Source organism: Hyperolius riggenbachi, chromosome 5 (assembly GCF_040937935.1).
Source record: "Hyperolius riggenbachi isolate aHypRig1 chromosome 5, aHypRig1.pri, whole genome shotgun sequence".
Lineage (NCBI taxonomy): Eukaryota > Metazoa > Chordata > Amphibia > Anura > Hyperoliidae > Hyperolius > Hyperolius riggenbachi.
The window spans coordinates 333,474,419-333,493,392 of NC_090650.1; the positions used below are offsets into that span (position 1 = coordinate 333,474,419).

The 18,974-nt window shown below is 44.7% G+C and overlaps 1 protein-coding gene across 17 annotated transcripts in view; it reads left to right on the forward strand.

The window, feature by feature from the left end:
- Window positions 1-18,974, forward strand: part of DTNA (dystrobrevin alpha) — a 348,338-nt gene that overhangs the window by 156,865 nt on the left and 172,499 nt on the right. The window contains exon 1 of one of the 17 annotated variants that reach the window (XM_068237340.1): window positions 13,752-13,772. The exons of the other annotated variants lie outside the window; for them this stretch is intronic. The gene's annotated coding sequence lies outside the window, so the exon portion shown is untranslated. Of the gene's footprint in view, window positions 1-13,751; window positions 13,773-18,974 lie in introns of those variants that run through there. 17 annotated transcript variants of the gene reach the window in all.

Sequence of the window (18,974 nt, forward strand, 5' to 3'; positions counted from 1 at the left end):
TGCCCATGAAGAATGGGCTAAGATACCCGCAGATCGCTGCAAGACACTTGGTTCAAGTTATGCTTCACGTTTGATAGCTGTTATAACTGGAAAAGGATGTTGTACTAAGTACTAAGAATGAATGTCACTTGGGGGTTGAATAAAACTGATAATGATGTGAGCACAGAAAAGACATTTGTGGTTATTTTCATTATAAATGTTATATTTGTCTGACTTACAAGTTCCTCTTTGATTTAATTGTAAACAAGATGACTGAAATGATCAGATTCAATTTCAGTGGGGGTTGAATAATTTTGAACACAACTGTATTTTCTATTTGTTACATCACTTGTTTTGTCTCCTGTGAGCATGCATGCTAGTTTTCCCCTACAGTTTTTTTTTATTATTCAAGGGATTTTGGAGCGCCACAAATTTGTGTTAGGGCCCGTTCACACTGCACGCGTTTCCAGCCGCGTTTTGGAAACGCGTGCAGGTGGCCGAAACGCACGACATCAGACATTGCATAGAGTGCAATGTCTGATGTTCACACTGCATGCGTTCCGGACCTGTGCGGTCCGGGAACACATGCTGCACGCAGATTTTGCAAAAACGCGTGGCTGTCCCATTCACTTTTCAGTGATGGGATCAGCCACGCAACGCACACAAACGCGGATGGCCATGCGTTCGTACGCGTTGCAGTCCGCACGCGTTCTGCACGCATGGCCATCCGCATTTCTTATTTGAACGGGCCCGCTTCTTTTCCACTGACTTTTGAGCTGTGTGCTCAGCAAGCAGTTGGCAGGCAGCAGTGAGCAGTTGTGAGAGTTTTTGAGGCATTTCACTGCCTATCAACTGTCCGTGGAAAAGAGGCCTTACTGAGTAGGGATGGACAATGAGATGCAAATAGTCCAGAGTGGATGTGTGATTATGTAACATTTTATATGCATGTAAATAGAATTAAATCACGCCAAATCAATTTTCAAGCTGTGCAAATTTGCATGCAAACTTTGCATAATCATGCATCCACTCAAATCTTTACATTTCATTGAGCATCCCTATTGCTGAGCTCCAAGGTAAATTCTGTATTTGTGCTAATAAATATCTCCTTGATAAAGAATAACTATTTCACTTTTCTTCCCACAAGAAGCATAGTAAGGCTTTACAGATGTAATGTTTAATAATAATCTTTCTAAGCTGGCACAATGAATATTAATGGCTAAATAGCCTTCTTTTAGCCTGATATAGAGCATTGCCTCTTCTTATTTTGTAAAGAATGTTATACAATGCCTAATAGTCCTAGTGCAGCATGAATGGCCGATGTTCTCATGTTATATAGTAATATTTTCCAATGTTACCAGCAGCTTTGTTATTCAAATGTAAATCGTGCCGTGCTCTTATGGCAGCAATTTTCTACGTCCTTGCAGTTCTACTGACTGAAAGAGCAGATATAAATAGCTAGATCGTAGGCATCCATGCTGGGAAATACAAACCTCTCCACTTGTTCATTCATACTAGACAAGTGTCGCATTTCCCAGCCTGCTCTAATTTGATTCCAGTTATTTTGTTGGAAAGGAAAGCCCAGCCCATTTGGACTACAGCATTATTAGATAACCTCTATCCGCTGCACTAAAGGAGCTATAAATCCCAAATGTTTTGTCTTCCATTTATTCATGACCAGAATTTTGATCTGTTATTGCTTAAAGTAGTTGCAATGGATTGGCCTCTGTGTCCCATGACATGCTATGGGCCCTGCGTGTTACTGAACAGAGTGCTATGAGAGCTGCACATTACAGAACAGAGTGCTATGAGAGCTGCACATTACAGAACAGAGTGCTATGAGAGCTGCACATTACTGAACAGAGTGCTATGATCGCTGCACATTACTGAACAGAGTGCTATGAGAGCTGCACATTACTTAACAGAGTGCTATGAGAGCTGCACATTACTGAACAGGGTGCTATCAGAGCTGGAATACACTTAATGGAGTGCTATGAGAGTTGCATGTTCCTACTGTAAACAGCATTCTGTTTGGGAACATCCAGGTCTCATAGCACTCTGTTTAGTTACACACAGCTCTCAAAGCACTGCATTTAGTAACTTCTAGCTCTTCCTTTCCCTAGCCAAATAATGCAGCAGGTAAGTGAACTAATTTACTGGGCCATCATACGCAACCTGATCTAAAATATTTACTAATGAGCCAGGTTTAGTCTGTTTTTCTTGGTGGGAAGAACATTTTTCTACCACTTTGCTTCTATTCACCCTTCATATTAGTTAACAAACTGATTAATGTTAGTATGTGCCTGTTCATTCTTGGGTTTACTTCAGATTCTGCTGGTGAAAAAAACAGGTTTAAGTTTTTAAGTTCCTCCAATGCTTCAGTCCATATGTTTACTGCAAGTTCATAGCACTTTGGTGAAATGCAAGACTCAGTAGTCCACAGCAATGATGATGTATTGTAAAAAGGAACACCAGTCAATGGAGTACAGTTCCAAAAACACTGTAATCGATTTGTTATGCAATCACGTCCATGGTGGCCTGTAAACTGTATAGTGTGAACAGAAAAGCAGGTGCTGATAATACAGCTCAGCGAAACAGCATCTATTAGTGCGAGCCTGTCCAGGTTTGCAAGCAAGCACAGATAAAGACTGCATTAGAGGCAATCACTGTCTGCAGCAGCAAAGGTTAGCTTTTAGACTTGCCACATTGCAGGGGGAAGTGCACAAACATAGTTTGGGAAGCAGACACTGTATACAGCAGGTTGCAGTATAGAATTGCCTGGTAATTTCTTGTCACAGCAAAGCTTATAAGTATTAGAGCATATAGTACTGATTCAGCGGTGTCCAGCTCCCACATCAAGCTGCATGGTTCACACTGGATGTAAGTGCATCAGAGATAGTCCACAGGACATAGCGACTAGATAACAGACATCCTGAAGAGCAACAAGTTGATATCCCCTGCAGCAATGGATGGATTGTCCACAGGCTGGAGAGCAAGCACCATGGATGACAACAGGTTTGTGGCAATAGAGTGGTGGCTAAAAGTGCATCTGTGCGGCAAACGGACCCCGCCAAGTGCACCACGCTAGCCCACGACATGTTTCACCGGTTTCCTCAGGTGGGCGTGTACATGTGTGCTCTCCTCTGATAGTACAGTGTGTACACATGTGAGCTCCTCTGACACTACAGTGTGTACAGATGTGAGCTCCTCTGACAGTACAGTGTGCACATCTGTGCTGTCCTCTGACTGTATAGTGTGTACACATGTGAGCTCCTCTGACAGTACAGTGTGCACATCTGTGCTGTCCTCTGATGGTATAGTGTGTACACATGTGAGCTCCTCTGACAGTACAGTGTGCACATCTGTGCTGTCCTCTGACTGTATAGTGTGCACATCTGTGAGCTCCTTTTGCTGAGTTTTTTTTTTTTTTTAATACAGGCTTGTTTCAGTCTGCTTCATGTACTAGGACTTTTTTACGGTCTAAGTTTGCCACACACGGGCCAATTTTTCTGGCGGATCCAAACACATTGCTTGAATATGTTGATAATTGCATGAGGCCGGGGTGGGTACACTTTAATGGACAAAATGCCGCTGCAAGCTATAAATTAGCAATGCTTTTCCTGTTTATGGTTTTTATATTTAAATACTGAGCAGACCAAACCTACCCCCTCATTTGTGTTTTTCTCTCAAAGTGATTATTGTTGTGGCTGAATTTTAATATAAGCCGTCTTCCGTCCATAAATGGGATGTATTTACAGGCTGGAAAATGAAATGGAAAGCTGTAAAACTGCCAATTTTTGACCCATTTTGAAAATGTCAAGTGCCTTCGTTGAGTTGTTTCCCAGTTTACATAATTAGGAATGAATGATTATTCAGAAGTGTTTTTTGATGCATTTTTGTGATCAGGTTCCTTTTTTCTGAAATAATTTGAAGACTGTAATAGCATGAGTCATTCCATCCAACCATTGATACAGAGAATAAAAATTAATTGCCTAAGGGTGGATTTTCTGTGGTTGGAGAACACTGGAGAGCATACAGGTTTCAATCTTTTAAAAAGTTTCTACCATATTACAATACACCAGACTTGCTGATTGCTTGAAAGGGTTGTGAATTATAGTTTGTATACTATTGCAGTCCTGAGCAATCAGCAGCAGCAAGAACTTAAAGGACCACTATCGCGAAAAAAGTAGACAGTTAAAATCTGACAGAACCAACAGGCTTTGGGCCAGTCCATCTCCTCATGGGTTCTCAGGGTTTTCTTTGTTTTCAAAAGCATTTCCTGAACAGCAGTTTAACTGCCAAAATAGTAAGATACCAGCCATCCTCCATACTCTGTTGCACAGGTGAGGCAGTACGAATTGCGGCACGCACTTCAGGGTTAATCAACTCCGCTCGACGTTTCTTATGGCTCAAAGGATGGGATGGTGACCTCATAGCTAAAAGCAAGTTGTGCTCACTTCCTTTTGAAGGAGGTCTCCTCTTTGGTCATGCCTTAGAGGAGGCCTTAGCTAGAAAGGCAGAAAAGAAACAGGTGTTTCCTCTGAAAAAGGAAACCGCATTTGAAAGGAAAAACTTTTGTTTATACAAAAAGAATACGAAGGGTAAAACTGATCCTGGTAAAAGGTGGCAAGTCCATAGTGGTACAAAATCCAAAGGATTTTTGTTTAAACCCAAAGCACAGGCCGCTTCCACTTAGCAATCCGAACATTGACGGTACGCAGGTGTGGGTGAAATTAAAAAAATTTCTCCCAGCCTGGGAAAACATCTCAAACCAATTTGTGTTGTGAATAGTCAGACGAGGGCTCAAGTTGGAGTTCATCTCTCGACCCTCTCCCTCTTTCAAAGTCACCGCCCCTCTCCAGACTCCAGTCCAACAAACAGCTCTGGAAAATGCAGTTCTCTTACTGTTCGAAAAGGGGGTGGGCGAGGAAGTTCCAATCTCACAAAGGAGGAAGGGATTTTATTCCCCTCTATTCCTTGTCCCATAGCCAAACGGGGAGTTTCGCTTATTCATCAACTTAAGGATTTTAAATTTATTCCTCCGATACAAACGTTTCAAGATGGAAACAATCTCTTCGACCATTCCTCTTCTGGGCAAAGATTTTCTAACATCAATCGATCTCATGGATGCCTATTATCATGTCCCAATATTTGCAGGACATCAGAAGTTTCTCAGAGCTGCAATTTGATTCCAATCAAGGCTGGTTTATTTTCAATTTGGGGCTTTGGCCTCTCGGCAGCTCCTCGAGTGTTCACCAAGGTGATGGTGGAGCTGGCGGCCTTTCTGAGACTCCAGCATGTCATATTAATTCCCTACTTGGCCGACATTCTAATTGCGGCACAAAACGAGGAACTTCTGATGTCCAATCTTCAGATCATTCTGGCAGCCCTAAAAGATTTAGGTTGGATCCTAAACTACAAAAAGTTGGACCTCACCCCCTCTCAGGCAAAAGTTTTTTTGGGCATAGTGCTGGACACCAAAATACAAATGTCCTTTCTTACAGAGAAAAAGCTCTTGGATCTGATAGATCATGTGCAGCTCTTTCTAAGAGCAAAGTATGTCTCAATCAGGGAATCCATGTCCCTGTTAGGCAAGATGTCTGCTTGTATTCCGGCGGTTCCGTGGGCACAAGCAAGGTCCAGAATACTCCAAATTTCCATTCTGTTACAATGAAATGGAAGTCAGGATTCATTGGACACAATTCTGGGTCTCCAGCCAGGTGAAAGACTCACTCAGTTGGTGGACGGAAGTAAAAAACCTGAAGAAAGGTGTACATTGGATTCGACAGCATCCTGTTGTGGTAACAACCGATGCAAGTCTATGGGGGTGGGGAGCCCACAAGAATTTCAGTATGGTCCAAGGTCAATGGAATTCAGTAGAGAGGGGGTTTTCCTCAAACCACAGAGAACTTCTTGCTGTATGGAGAGCAGTGAAGTTGATGGAATCAGCTCTGAGAGGCAATCATGTTGTCATTCAGTCAGACAACAGAACCGCCATTGCGTATTTAAACAAGCAGGGCGGTACTCGGAGTCCTCCATTAATATCACTCTCTGGGCGGAGGAAAAACCTTCTCTCTGGAAGCAGTACACTTGAGTGGCAAGGAGAACACAGTTGCAGATTGTCTCACCAAAAAAACTCTCCTGTCTGGAGAATGGTGGCTCAACAAGAGGGTGTTCAGACAGATCTGTCTGTTTTGGGGTCTTCCAACAGTGGACCTATTTGCCACTTACAAAAACACGCTTCTACCTCGATTTTTCTCCCTGGAACCAAGGGGTTATCCAGAGGCGATGGATGCTTTCACATAGGACTAGAGTCGGGAGAGGGGTTTTGCATTCACTCCCCTAAATTTGATACCTCGGGTCCTTCAGAAGGTGGTTCAGGATCAGGCAGATTTAATCTTAATCGCTCCAGATGGGGTATGCTCTTCTGTTAAAAATTAGCGATAGACCAGCCCTGGACTCTTCCTCTGTGGGAGGATCTTCTCTATCAAGGCCAAGTTTTTCATCCAGTTCCTGCCCAGCTCAAGCTGAAAGCTTGGAATTTGAAAGGAAAGTTCTTCTGAACCAAGGTCTTTCAAATCGTGTTATTAGTACACTGCTTATTTCCCAAAAACCAGTCACGTTAGCCATTTACCTTAGAGTGTGGAAATTTTTTTTGTAGATTTAATCAGAAATCTACTGAGTTTATTACTAATTTTTCTATTCCAAACATTTTTGGAATTTTTGCAGGCTGGGCTGGAGAAAGACCTCAAACTTAGTACAATGAAAGTGCAACTAGCTGCGTTGGGAGCATACTTTAATGTTTCTTTTCCTTCTGACCCTTTTAATTAAACAGTTCTTAAAGGGAAGGTTCAGGGACGATAAAAAAAAAAATCCATATCCACTTACCTGGGGCTTCCTCCAGCTTGTGGCAGGCAGGAGGTGCCCTCGGCGCCGCTCCGCAGGCTCCTGGTGGTCTCCGGTGGCCGACCCGACCTGGCCAGGTCGGGCTTCTTTTGCGCTCCATTCTGCGTTTCACGCCGGAGCGCTGATGTCATCGGACGTCCTCCGGGCTGTACTGCGCAGGCTCAGAACTACTGAACTACCCCAGGTCGGGTCGACCACCGGAGACCACAGGGAGCCTGCGGAGCGGCACCTAGGGCACCGCCTGCCTGCCACGGGCTGGAGGAAGCCCCAGGTAAGTGGATTTTGAATTTTTTTATTTTTTTTAATCGTCCCTGAACCTTCCCTTTAAAGGCTGCCAAAAGAAAGACCGTTCTGTCAAGACCAAAATTCCCCTCCTGGGACTTGAATACTGTTCTGAAGGCCCTGACAGGTTTCCCGTTTGAGCCCTCATCTGACTGTTCAATCAGAGATTTGACTCTTAAGACTTTATTTTTAGGTGCTATAGCTACGGCTCGTAGAATTGGAGAAATTCAAGCGATCCCTGCTAGATCGCCCTTCATGACGATAATGGAGGATAGGATTTCATTTAAATTGCCTCCTTCTTTTGTTCCAAAAGTTGTATCTACGTTTCATAAGGATCAGGAGATCAATTTGCCTTCTTTTTGTTCCAAACCTTCAAATGCAAAGGAGAAAAAGTTTCATACTTTAGATGTTCAGAACATGGTTTTGCTTTATTTCGAAAAAAAATGATTGGAGATTGGATGACAATCTTTTTATACAATTTCAGGGGGCTAGGAAAGGTTACAAAGCCTTTAAAAGTACTCTTAGAAATTGGTTAAAGTTATGCATCTCTAAAGCATATGAGTTATCAGATATACCTGCGCCATCCGGAATCAAAGCGCATTCCACTAGGGCAGTCTCCTCCTGGGCTGAGAGGGCATCTGCGTCTGTTACTGAAATTTGTAATGCAGCCACTTGGTCTAACTACAACACGTTTATCAAACCTTACCGGTTAGATCTTCAAAATATTAAAGATTTTGCTTTCGGACGCAAAGTGCTTTTTGCAGTTGTCCCACCCTGAGAGGGGAGTTATATTGGAAATCTCATGGTCTCTGTTGTGGAGGATAACTGGAAATATAAGCTTACTCTTACCGGTAAGATGAGTTTCACAAAATCCTCCACGACAGGCCTAAACCCACCCTGGTATGGTAAGTACACTTCTATACTCCAAGTAATATGTAAGCACTGAGGGGTGGAAGTGGGAGTGTCCTTTTTAAATTGTTTGTGCTTCCTGTCCCTTGAATAGGCAAGGCAGTCTCATGGTCTCTGTCATGGAGGATTTCTTGGAACTCCTCTTAGCGGTAAGAGTAAGCTTATATTTCTGTGTCTAGCAGTTCTTGTGGAGATGGCCCGAAGCCTCTGGCCGATGGAAGCAGACTGAAGTAGCGGTGGCCTGGGCGATCCTCAGCACCCTAGATCATAGTCTTTTATTGTGTAGGATGGCATACTCAGAAAATCCCCTGAAGCTCAGAAGTGGGAGTAGCAGTTGTTTACTTTTTTTTAATAAAGGTGTACTGTGGCATTTTTAGACTGTTACAGTACCATAGCTAACCTAGCAGGTACAGGAGAAGGCCATGGCTTTATAAAATTCTTAGCTGGACAGGAGTTTCTGGGTTTACTTCAGGGAAAAAAAAAATCACCAAGGCATCATATACACACATACATGACTGGAATCCCCTAATTCTCCTTTCCCCGCCCCATTATAATCTGATAGGACTCAAGTAGCAAACTGTTGCAACCCAATAGCAGTAGCCCCCCCCCACCCCCCAAAAAAAGAAAAGTCTAATTTTTTTATTTTATTTTTTCCTCTCAAAACATGCTTGTAGATTTTACCAGAAAATAATCTGCATTGGTATTTGAAATATGTAAAACTCACTACTGAAAGTAAGCTTCTGACAGCTGAAGGGAATGCTATAAAGCACACAAATAACTGAATGAAGAGGTCCACTGTCTGAGCTGCAGCAAGAGGCCACGTGTTTAAGCATGTGGAAATATACAAATCAGAATGTTTTATTTCATATCACTGCAGGCCTTTTGTTTCCAATCACATTTTTAACTGTGGTTCTTCTGGACAAAAGATCAACCTTTTTTGCTCCAGTTTTTTGCACTTATGTTGATAAACCTCTGACCTGTTTTGCATTGCAGGCCTTTGCCTGGAGTGCCATTGGTTTTCAGGGTTGCCGCTACCTCTCTTACAGTATTTGTAGATGAGAAGGATCAGCAACCCCCCATCCCTGCCTGAAGCCGGAGACTCTCCTTCTGTACAAGCCTGTAATATGTACACTCTTTTGTGAAGTATGGACTGTCTGTAATCCTTACACACCAATGCTGGATTCTTGAGGTATGAACACAGCTACCATTACTGGGCTACACCTTTCTCTCATTAGAAGGAACGGGAACAGCAAGCAATGTTAATCCTCGCACACCTACACATCACATTACTCAGTAACATTGCAACTTGGCTACTCCCCCTACAATTATCCACATGGGGAGCAAGTGGTTTAGTGGTTATACAAGGCAGATCCTCTATTCAGTAGTGGTGATGAGAGGGTGTGAGGGGTGTTCTAGGCCTCTTGTCAAAAATGACTGCAGTGGGCCAGGCCACTGCTCTGACACCATGACCGTCAGAAATCATTGGATCAGCTGCCTGAGCTTCTGGTAGATGGTTTGTGCAGACAGAGGGGAGAAATTTTTTTTTGAGTAAGTGCTTTTTAAAGTCTTACTACATGCATGGTTTTAATAAAACCTCTAAAAATTTGGTTACATGACCTAAAACAGTCCAGATGCAGCAAGCACTGTGGTTGCTCCTTGAGCAGCCCTGAAAACCTATATACTTCAGGGAGCTGGAGGTCAAGGGTCTCAGAGGACGCAGAGGGACCTGACACAATACGGAGGACTGAAAGAAGCCCCATGTAGGTAAAAATCCATTTTTTGGGAGTGCTAGTTCAGGTGTGCTTTAACCACTTAACGACCGCCCACTGCACAGGGGCGGTCGGAAAGTGGAAGCCCTAAGGACCGCCGTACGCACAGAGGCGGCGGTCCTTTTACGGGCATGGGCGGAGCGATCACGTCATCCGTGACGCGATCCTCCGCCGGGGATTGATGGCCGGGCATTTAGCCTCCAGCCCGCCGGCCAATTGGCAGCGCCGGCGGGTGGAGGAATACAGAAATTCGCCCCATTACAGTGTATAAAGCACTTTGTTAGGTAAACAAAGTGTTTTGTACATGCTTCCTCCTCGCCACGTGGTCTCATTGTTCCAGAGACCACCAGCGAGGAGGAAGCAGTAGTGAGTATACACCACACATTTTTTTTTCATACAGCCCCCCTGATCTCCCACCCCAGCCTTCAGACCCCCCCTGATCACCCCAGCAGACCCCTGCCAGCACCCTTACACCCCTCTAAAACCCCCACCCCCTCCCCACCTGTCACTATCTATCGACGCTATCCCCTAGATTAGGTCCCTAACTGCCTCCTAATCACCCCTGATCCCCCCCCTACCTTTAGATCACCCCCAGACCCCATCCCAGACTACCCCCCTGTATACTGTATACATCTGTATACAGCTAGCTTACCCCCTGATCCCCCTCTGATCACCTGTCTATCACCTGTCCATCACCCCTCAGCACCCCCACCCATCAGAGCAGACCCTAATTGCCCCGCGGGGGCAACCGATCACCTGCCCAGACCCTCGATTGCCCTCAGACCCCCCTCCTGATTACATCCCCTGCGCATTGTTTACATCTGTCCTCCCCAGCAATCACTAACTGATCTTCGATCAGTAACCCCCTGTGACGTCCTCTCATCAGATCAGCACTCAGTCTGCCCCGTGCGGGCTCCTGATCAACCCCCCACCCCCTCAAATCGCCCTCAGACCCCCCCTAATCACCTTCCAGTGCATTGTATTTGACTGTGCTGTGATTGTATTCGATTGTGCTGCAATTGTATTCGATTGTGCTGCAATTGTATTTGATTGTCCCGTGATCTGCTTCGATTGTCCCGTGATTGTTTGCCTCTGAGACCCCACTTCCCGCCACCCCCAACCCCCCCCCCCCACCACCACCACCTCCAACCACCACCTTCCGAGTGCATCAGATTTGCTTGTGCTCTGATTGGATTCGATTGTGCTGTAATTGTATTTGATTGTCCCGTGATCGGCTTTGATTGTCCCGTGATTGTTTCATTGCCTCTGAGATCCCACTCGCCACCACCCCCAAACCCCCACCACCCCCAAACCCCCCCACCCCAGATCACCCCCCTGTTACTATCCTAGTGAGCTAAAAACAGTGATCAGTGAAAACTGACACTTTTTTAGTATCACTAGTGTAAGCAGTTAGGCCAGTTAGCTAGGCCCCTTTGTTAGGGTCAGTTAGTGCCCAGCCCACTGCACCGTATTCACCGATTAGTCGCCGATTAGCGCCAACACTGTCGCTAATCAGCATTGGTACTATATAGTATCTAGTGATCATTCCTGATCGCAGACAGATCTATAGCAGTACATTAGGGTCACCTTAGTGTAGGCTCCACTAAAAATGCAGTGTTTACCTGATCAGGCCTGATCGTTCGCCCGCACTTGCATTCAGCCGCCCCACTGTAGTGACAGATTTTTTTTTTCTGATCACTGCAAAAACACTGTACACTAGCTGTGGCGCTGTAAAGATCAGTTTTGATTTTTTTTTTTTTTTATCAAAACTCAGTGACCACAGCTTTCTACCTCTCAAATACTCCCTTTTGCTAGGTAGGTGCTCTTTTTTTCTGGATAGTCTCGGAGGAAAACCCCATAAATTTAGCAGTCCACAATGGCAAGAAGGGATTTCCGATGAGGAGGTATACAGGTACATGGACCAGTCAGATGAGAGCGTTTGGGAAGACTCAGCCGACGAATCATCTGGGTCCGAATTTGAACCTGTGGAAAGCAGTAGTTCTCTGACCGAAAGTGATGACGAGGTTTTGGTCCCGGCTAGAGCCAGGCGTACCAGACCCCTTGTCGTTAGACCGCAGGTGGCACAGGATCCGCCTCAAGGGCAGCAGGGTGGTACTAGCGCTGTTGATAGTTTTCTTGGTGAGGCAGGCACCAGCAGCGCAGCATCTCCTGGGCTTAGTACCAGTACTTCGTAGACCCTGGTGAAGTGGTGAGCGCCAGCATGGAAGTTGAAACTGGTACGGTGGCATGTGCAGTAGTACCCCCGTCGCAGCCACCAAGAAGAAGACGGGCCCGTAGTACCCATAGACTCCCAGAGGTGCTGGCAAATCCATATTGGCAATCCCCTGATTCCGCCGCACCCGTAGTGCCCCCTTTCACCGCCCAGTCTGGATTCCAGGTGGAGACAGCTCATCTAGGAACGGCCCTAGACTTTTTGCAGCTGTTCATCATCCAGGTTTTCTTGGACTTAATCGTGGTTGAAACCAATCGTAAAGTCACACAATTCATCACCGAGAACCCGGATAGCAGCTATGCCCAGCCTTTCCGGTGGAAACCAGTCCAAGTTTCCGAACTTAAAATCTTTTTGGCCCTTATCCTTCACTTGGGACTAATGAAACAGAATGTATTGCGGTCGTATTGGTCTACAAACCCAGTACATCATGTTCCCTTGTACCCTGCTGCCATGTCCAGGACACGATTTGAGTCCATCCTGCGCTTCCTGCACTTCAATGACGACAAAACCAGTCATAAAAAGGACCACCCTGCTTATGACCGGCTCCACAAAATTCGGCCCCTCATAGACCACCTGTCATCAACATTTGCAGATGCTTATACCCCTGAACAGAACATCTGCGTAGACAAGTCCCTCTTACGCTTTACCGGGCGCCTTGGCATCAAACAGTACATCCCAAGCAAGTGCGCCCGGTATGGGGTGAAACTGTATAAGCTCTGTGAAAGGGCCACAGGCTATACTGTACATGTCGTTTTAGGGTCTATGAGGGAAAAGACTCAAAATTGGAGCCGGTCGGATGCCCTGACTACCTGGGGAGCAGTGGAAAGGTTGTGTGGGACTTGGTGTCACCCTTGTTCCAGAAGGGGTACCATCTTTATGTGGAAAACTATTACACAAGTGTGGCCCTCTATCAGCACTTAAAGTTAGAAGGAATCCGATGCTGTGGCACTGCGCGGCCTAGTCGCCAGGGCTTCCCCCAACAGCTCGTTACCACCAGACTTGAACGGGGGCAGAGGGCCGCCTTGCGTACTGACGACACCCAAATGCAACTAGCCGACTGCATGGAAGGCATTACGCCTATCAGCTTCCGAGTACCCCAGGTCAACGCATCCGAAGAAAATGTTGTCGTGTCTGCAGAAGTGCTAGAAGAAGGACTGACACCAGTTTTTATTGTCCCAACTGTCCTGACCAGCCTGGCCTATGCCTAGGGGAGTGTTTTGAGAGGTACCACGAGCAGGTACACTATTAGAACCTAGGGAACTCCAGACACAGGAGTAGGCACACACTCAGTGGTATTTCGCAAATTGTCCCAGGGGGAGGAGAGGTAAGCTTGAAAACCAAACAAACAGGTAAGCATAAAAGTCGGAAGAAGGATCGGTTTCAATGCTTGATATTGCTGATCTGTGCTGGGTTGGCGATATAGGACGGCATGTTTGAATTTCCCTTGAGTGTGGACACCCCCGGTTTATATGTGATTTACTTTGGGCCTATGATGATACTTTAATGCCACACAGAGTCATCTATATTGGCAGGCATATTGCTGTATACTACAGGCATAATGTTGTATACTAAAGTTCTGAGGCCCAGTCACATAAGTTGGTGGCTCACCCTGAGTGCAGGGTGGCATGGTGTGTCTCTCTCCTGAGGTTATCACTGCCATTGATGTGGAGGAAGATCTGCCATTGATGTGGAGCAAGGTATGTTTGCCGTTCATTTTTCCTTTCAGCCCAGAGTGCATTACCCGTATACCCAATATAAGGAGTATAGCAGAAACTCCTAATACTGGCCATACATGTAATGACCCCATTACATGGCCCCATTTTGGAAAAAGGACACCCTAAAGTATTCTGTGAGGTGCATGGTGAGTTCATAGAAGATTTTAGTTTTTGTCACAAGTTAGCAGAATTTTTTTTTTTTTTACAAAGTGTCATTTTCCGTTAACTTGTGACAAAAAAAATCAAATTTTCAATGACCTCACCATTCCCCTCATGGAATACCTTGTTGTGTATTCTTTCCAAAATGGGGTAATTTGTGGGGTTTGTTAACTGTCCTGGCAAGTGGGGGGGTGCTAAATTTTGAGCACCCCTGTAAAGCCTAAAGGTACTCATTGGACTCTGGACCCCTTAGCACAGTTAGGGGTTCCTATACTGCCCTGGCATTTTAGGGGCCCTAAACCGTGAGGAGTAGTCTGGAAATCAAATGCCGCAAAATGACCTGTGAAATCCTAAAGGTACTCATTGGACTTTGGGCCCCTTAGCACAGTTAGGGTGCAAAAACATGCCACACATGTGGTATCGCCGTACTTGGGAGAAGTAGTACAATGTGTTTTGGGGTGTATTTTTACACATACCCATGCTGGGTGGGAGAAATATCTCTGTAAATGGACAATTGTATGTAAAAAAATCAAGATTGTCATTTACAGAGGTATTTTTCCCACCCAGCATGGGTATGTGTAAAAATACACCCCAAAACCACATGTGTGGCACGTTTTTGCACCCTAACTGTGCTAAGGGGCCCAAAGTCCAATGAGAACCTTTAGGATTTCACAGGTCATTTTGCGGCATTTGATTTCCAGACTACTCCTCACGGTTTAGGGCCCCTAAAATGCCAGGGCAGTATAAGAACCCCACAAATGACCCCATTTTAGAAAGAAGACACCCCAAGGTATTCTGTTAGGACTATGGTGAGTTCATAGAAGATTTTATTTTTTGTCACAAGTTAGCGGAAAGTGACACTTTTTTTTCACAAAGTGTCACTTTCCGCTAACTTGTGACAAAAAATAAAATCTTCTATGAACTCACCATAGTCCTAACAGAATACCTTGGGGTGTATTTGACACTTCTTGGCAACTTGAGAAAGGCCTTCCAGGCCGAAACAGCGGGCTGTCGCTGCCTGTCAACTTTTAAATATGCAAGAAAAGTTTAAGAGCTACTTGATACTATACATTGTGTGGTGCCGATCCTTTGTGGACTACTTGATTACCTTGGGGTGTCTTCTTTCTAAAATGGGGTCATTTGTGGGGTTCCTATACTGCCCTGGCATTTTAGGGGCCCTAAACCGTGAGGAGTAGTCTGGAAACCAAATGCCGCAAAATAACCCTTGAAATCCTAAAGGTACTCATTGGACTTTGGGCCCCTTAGCGCAGTTGGGGTGCAAAAAAGTGCCACACATGTGGTATTGCCGTACTCGGGAGAAGTAGTATAATGTATTTTGGGGTGTACTTTTACACATACCCATCCTGGGTGGGAGAAATATCTCTGTAAATGGACAATTGTGTGTAAATAAAAATCAAAAGATTGTCATTTACAGAGATCTTTCTCCCACCCAGCATGGATATGTGTACAAATACACCCCAAAACACATTATACTACTTCTCCTGAGTACGGCAATACCACTTTTTTGCAGCCTAACTGCGCTAAGGGGCCCAAAGTCCAATGAGCACCTTTAGGCTTTACAGTGGTGCTTACAAATTAGCACCCCCCAAAATGCGAGGACTGTAAACACACCCCACAAATGACCCCATTTTGGAAAGTAGACACTTCAAGGTATTCAGAGGGGGGCATGGTGAGTCCGTGGCAGATTTCAATTTTTTTTTGTCACAAGTTAGCAGAAATGGAAACTTTTTTTTTTTTTTCCCTTGTCACAAAGTGTCATTTTCCGCTAACCTGTGACAAAAAATAAAATCCTCTATGAACTCACCATGCCTCTCAGTGAATACTTTGGGATGTCTTCTTTCCAAAATGGGGTAATTTGGGGGGTATTTATACTATCCTGGAATTCTAGCCCCTCATGAAACATGACAGGTGGTCAGAAAAGTCAGATGCTTCAAAATGGGAAAATTCACTTTTTGCACCATAGTTTGTAAACGCTATAACTTTTACCCAAACCAATAAATATAGGCTGAATGGGGTTTTTTTTTTATCAAAAACATGTTTGTCCACATTTTCCGTACTGCATGTATACAGAAATTTTACTTTATTTGAAAAATGTCAGCACAGAAGGTTAAAAAAATCATTTTTTTGACAAAATTCATGTCTTTTTTTGATGAATATAATAAAAGGTAAAAATCGCAGCAGCAATCAAATAGCACCAAAAGAAAGCTTTATTAGTGACAAGAAAAGGAGCCAAAATTCATTTAGGTGCAAAATTCATTTAGGCGCTGCTCCAGCTCAGGGACGCTCTCTCACTTGCAAAGCAGTCATACTTCTCTACACTTATTTCTTCACAATCCCATAACCCTAAACAACTTTTTAACACCTTCAACTCTCTTCTCCACCCCCCGCCTCCCCCTACAACCACAAGCTTGTCTGCAGAAGACTTTGCAGCATATTTTGTGAGCAAAATTGAAACGCTACAGAACAGCTTTCAAAAGCAACCCTCTTCACCGGTCCAATCACCTCTTCCTTTTTCCTCTCCTCCCGGCAGCTCCCCTACTATTAACTATCCCTCTCCACATAACCACTCACCCACTCAAACCCCCTCCCTGCTAACAATCTTCTCTGCCTTAACTGAACAGCGTCTTTCTTCACTAATCTCTAAAGCTCATCTTACTACATGCGCCTCAGACCCTATTCCCTCTCATCTTATCCCCCAGCTCTCCTCCCCCCTCATTCCTGCTTTAACAACACTGTTTAACCTTTCCATCTCAACTGGCATTTTCACTTCTTCATTTAAACAAGCTATCATAACACCACTAATCAAAAAACCCTCTTTAGACTCTACTGCCCTTTCTAATTACCGCCCAGTCTCTCTCCTTCCCTTTGCCTCCAAACTGCTGGAATGCCACATTTACTCAGAGTTGTCTAACTTTCTCTCCGCTAATTCCCTGTTGGACCCCTTCCAGTCTGGCTTCCGCCCTCAACACTCTACGGAAACCGTTCTCACTAAGGTTGCCACTTGCCAATGACCTCCTAGTTGCTAAAGCCAAAGGCAGATTTTCGGTACTAATACTCCTAGATCTGTCCTCTGCCTTCGACACTGTTGATCATACCCTGCTTCTCCAGACCCTCTCAACACTGGGAATCAAGGGCCTAGCACACTCCTGGCTCAACTCTTACCTGTCTGGACGTTCTTTCATGGTCTCCTATGCCAATACCAACTCCTCTCCACGCCCACTGTCTGTGGGAGTACCACAAGGGTCCGTCCTTGGACCCCTCCTCTTTTCCATTTACACCCATGGCCTGGGACAGATAATAAGCTCTTTTGGGTTTCAATACCACCTCTATGCTGATGACACCCAAATTTATTGTTTTGCCCCAGACCTCTCCACACTACTATCAAAAGTCCCCAAATGTCTATCCGCTGTATCTACATTTATGTCATCCCGCTTCCTTAAATTCAATATGAGCAAAACGGAGATTGTGATATTTCCACCTTCACTCTCTGTTCCACCTCCCATTGTCACAATCAATGTAGAGAACACCCCAATAGCATCAACCCCCAAAGCTCGTTGCCTAGGGGTAACTCTGGACTCTGAGCTCTCCTTTAAACCACATATTAACACTTTAACTACCTCCTGCTACTTCCATCTCAAAAACATTTCCAGAATCCGTCCCTTCCTTTCACAAGAAGCAACTAAAATGCTTGTGCATGCCCTAATCATCTCCCGTCTTGACTACTGCAACACCCTACTCTGTGGTCTACCAAAAAGCAGACTGGCACCTCTCCAATCCCTACTAAACTCTGCAGCCCGTCTCATCCACCTCTCTTCTAGATCCTCTGAGGCAGCCCCTCTCTGCCAATCCCTCCACTGGTTACCAGTTGCCCAAAGGATCCAGTTTAAACTTCTCACACTTGCATACAAAGCTCTACACAAGCTGTCGCCTCCATACATTTCCTCTTTAATCTCCAGATACCTCCCCGCTCTGACCCTCCGTTCCTCACAGGAGACCCTTTTGTCCTCCAGCCTAGTCACCTCCTCTCACTCTCGCATCCAAGACTTCTCACGGGCGGTCCCTCTCCTTTGGAACTCTCTCCCTCAGCCGGTTCGTCATGCCACGAGTCTGGAAACCTTCAAACGTACTCTGAAAACACACCTGTTCAGAAAAGCCTATAATTTGCTATAGGCAGCACTGAAGGCACACTGGCTCACCCACTAATCCTGGTGTTTCCTTCCCCTTTGTTTCCTCCCCACTACCCTCTAGATTGTAAGCTCGCAAGGGCAGGGACCTCCTCCTAGTGTTTCTCATACTGCTGTAATTTTAACATATATATATATATGTACCAACTACATATCAACTATGTATGTATCTGTATTTATTCTATTCAATGTCATGACTGTACAGTGTCTTGTATTTCTTATGTATATTTGTTCCCCATTATTTGTTTGTACTATGTACAGCGCTACGGAAGATGTTGGCGCTATATAAATAAAAAATAATAATAATAAATAATAAAAGGTTGTATGAGCGAGCAATAAACCGTGAAAGCTGCAGGTGTCTGAATGGGAAAAAAAAGGGTCTGGTCCTTAAGGGGAGTAAAGCCTGCGGTCCTCAAGTGGTTAAGGCTCTATGCACACTGTTTTTTTTTTTTGTTTTTTTTTATACCCCTTTTTGTTCTCAATTTTGCATTGATTTTCCCCACGTTCACATCTAATGGGAGCGAGTGGTGCATTTTGAAAATGCACTGCACCCACAGTTTTGCGTACATTTGTGCACAGCCACATCTGAATTGGTAAATGATTTGTGAGAATGGACATTGAAATGCACGCAAAAGCTGATCATACGTCTGCAATTTATTATCCGCGTTTGCATCAGTTTCTGAATATGCTTTATGTGCATGAAGTTATTTATATGATATCAGTTAATCAAGAAGCTTATTTACTGATAAAAAACTAGTTCTGCCACATAATGATTACACAAGACTAGGGGGACCATTGTGCCAAGGCAAATTAGCCCATG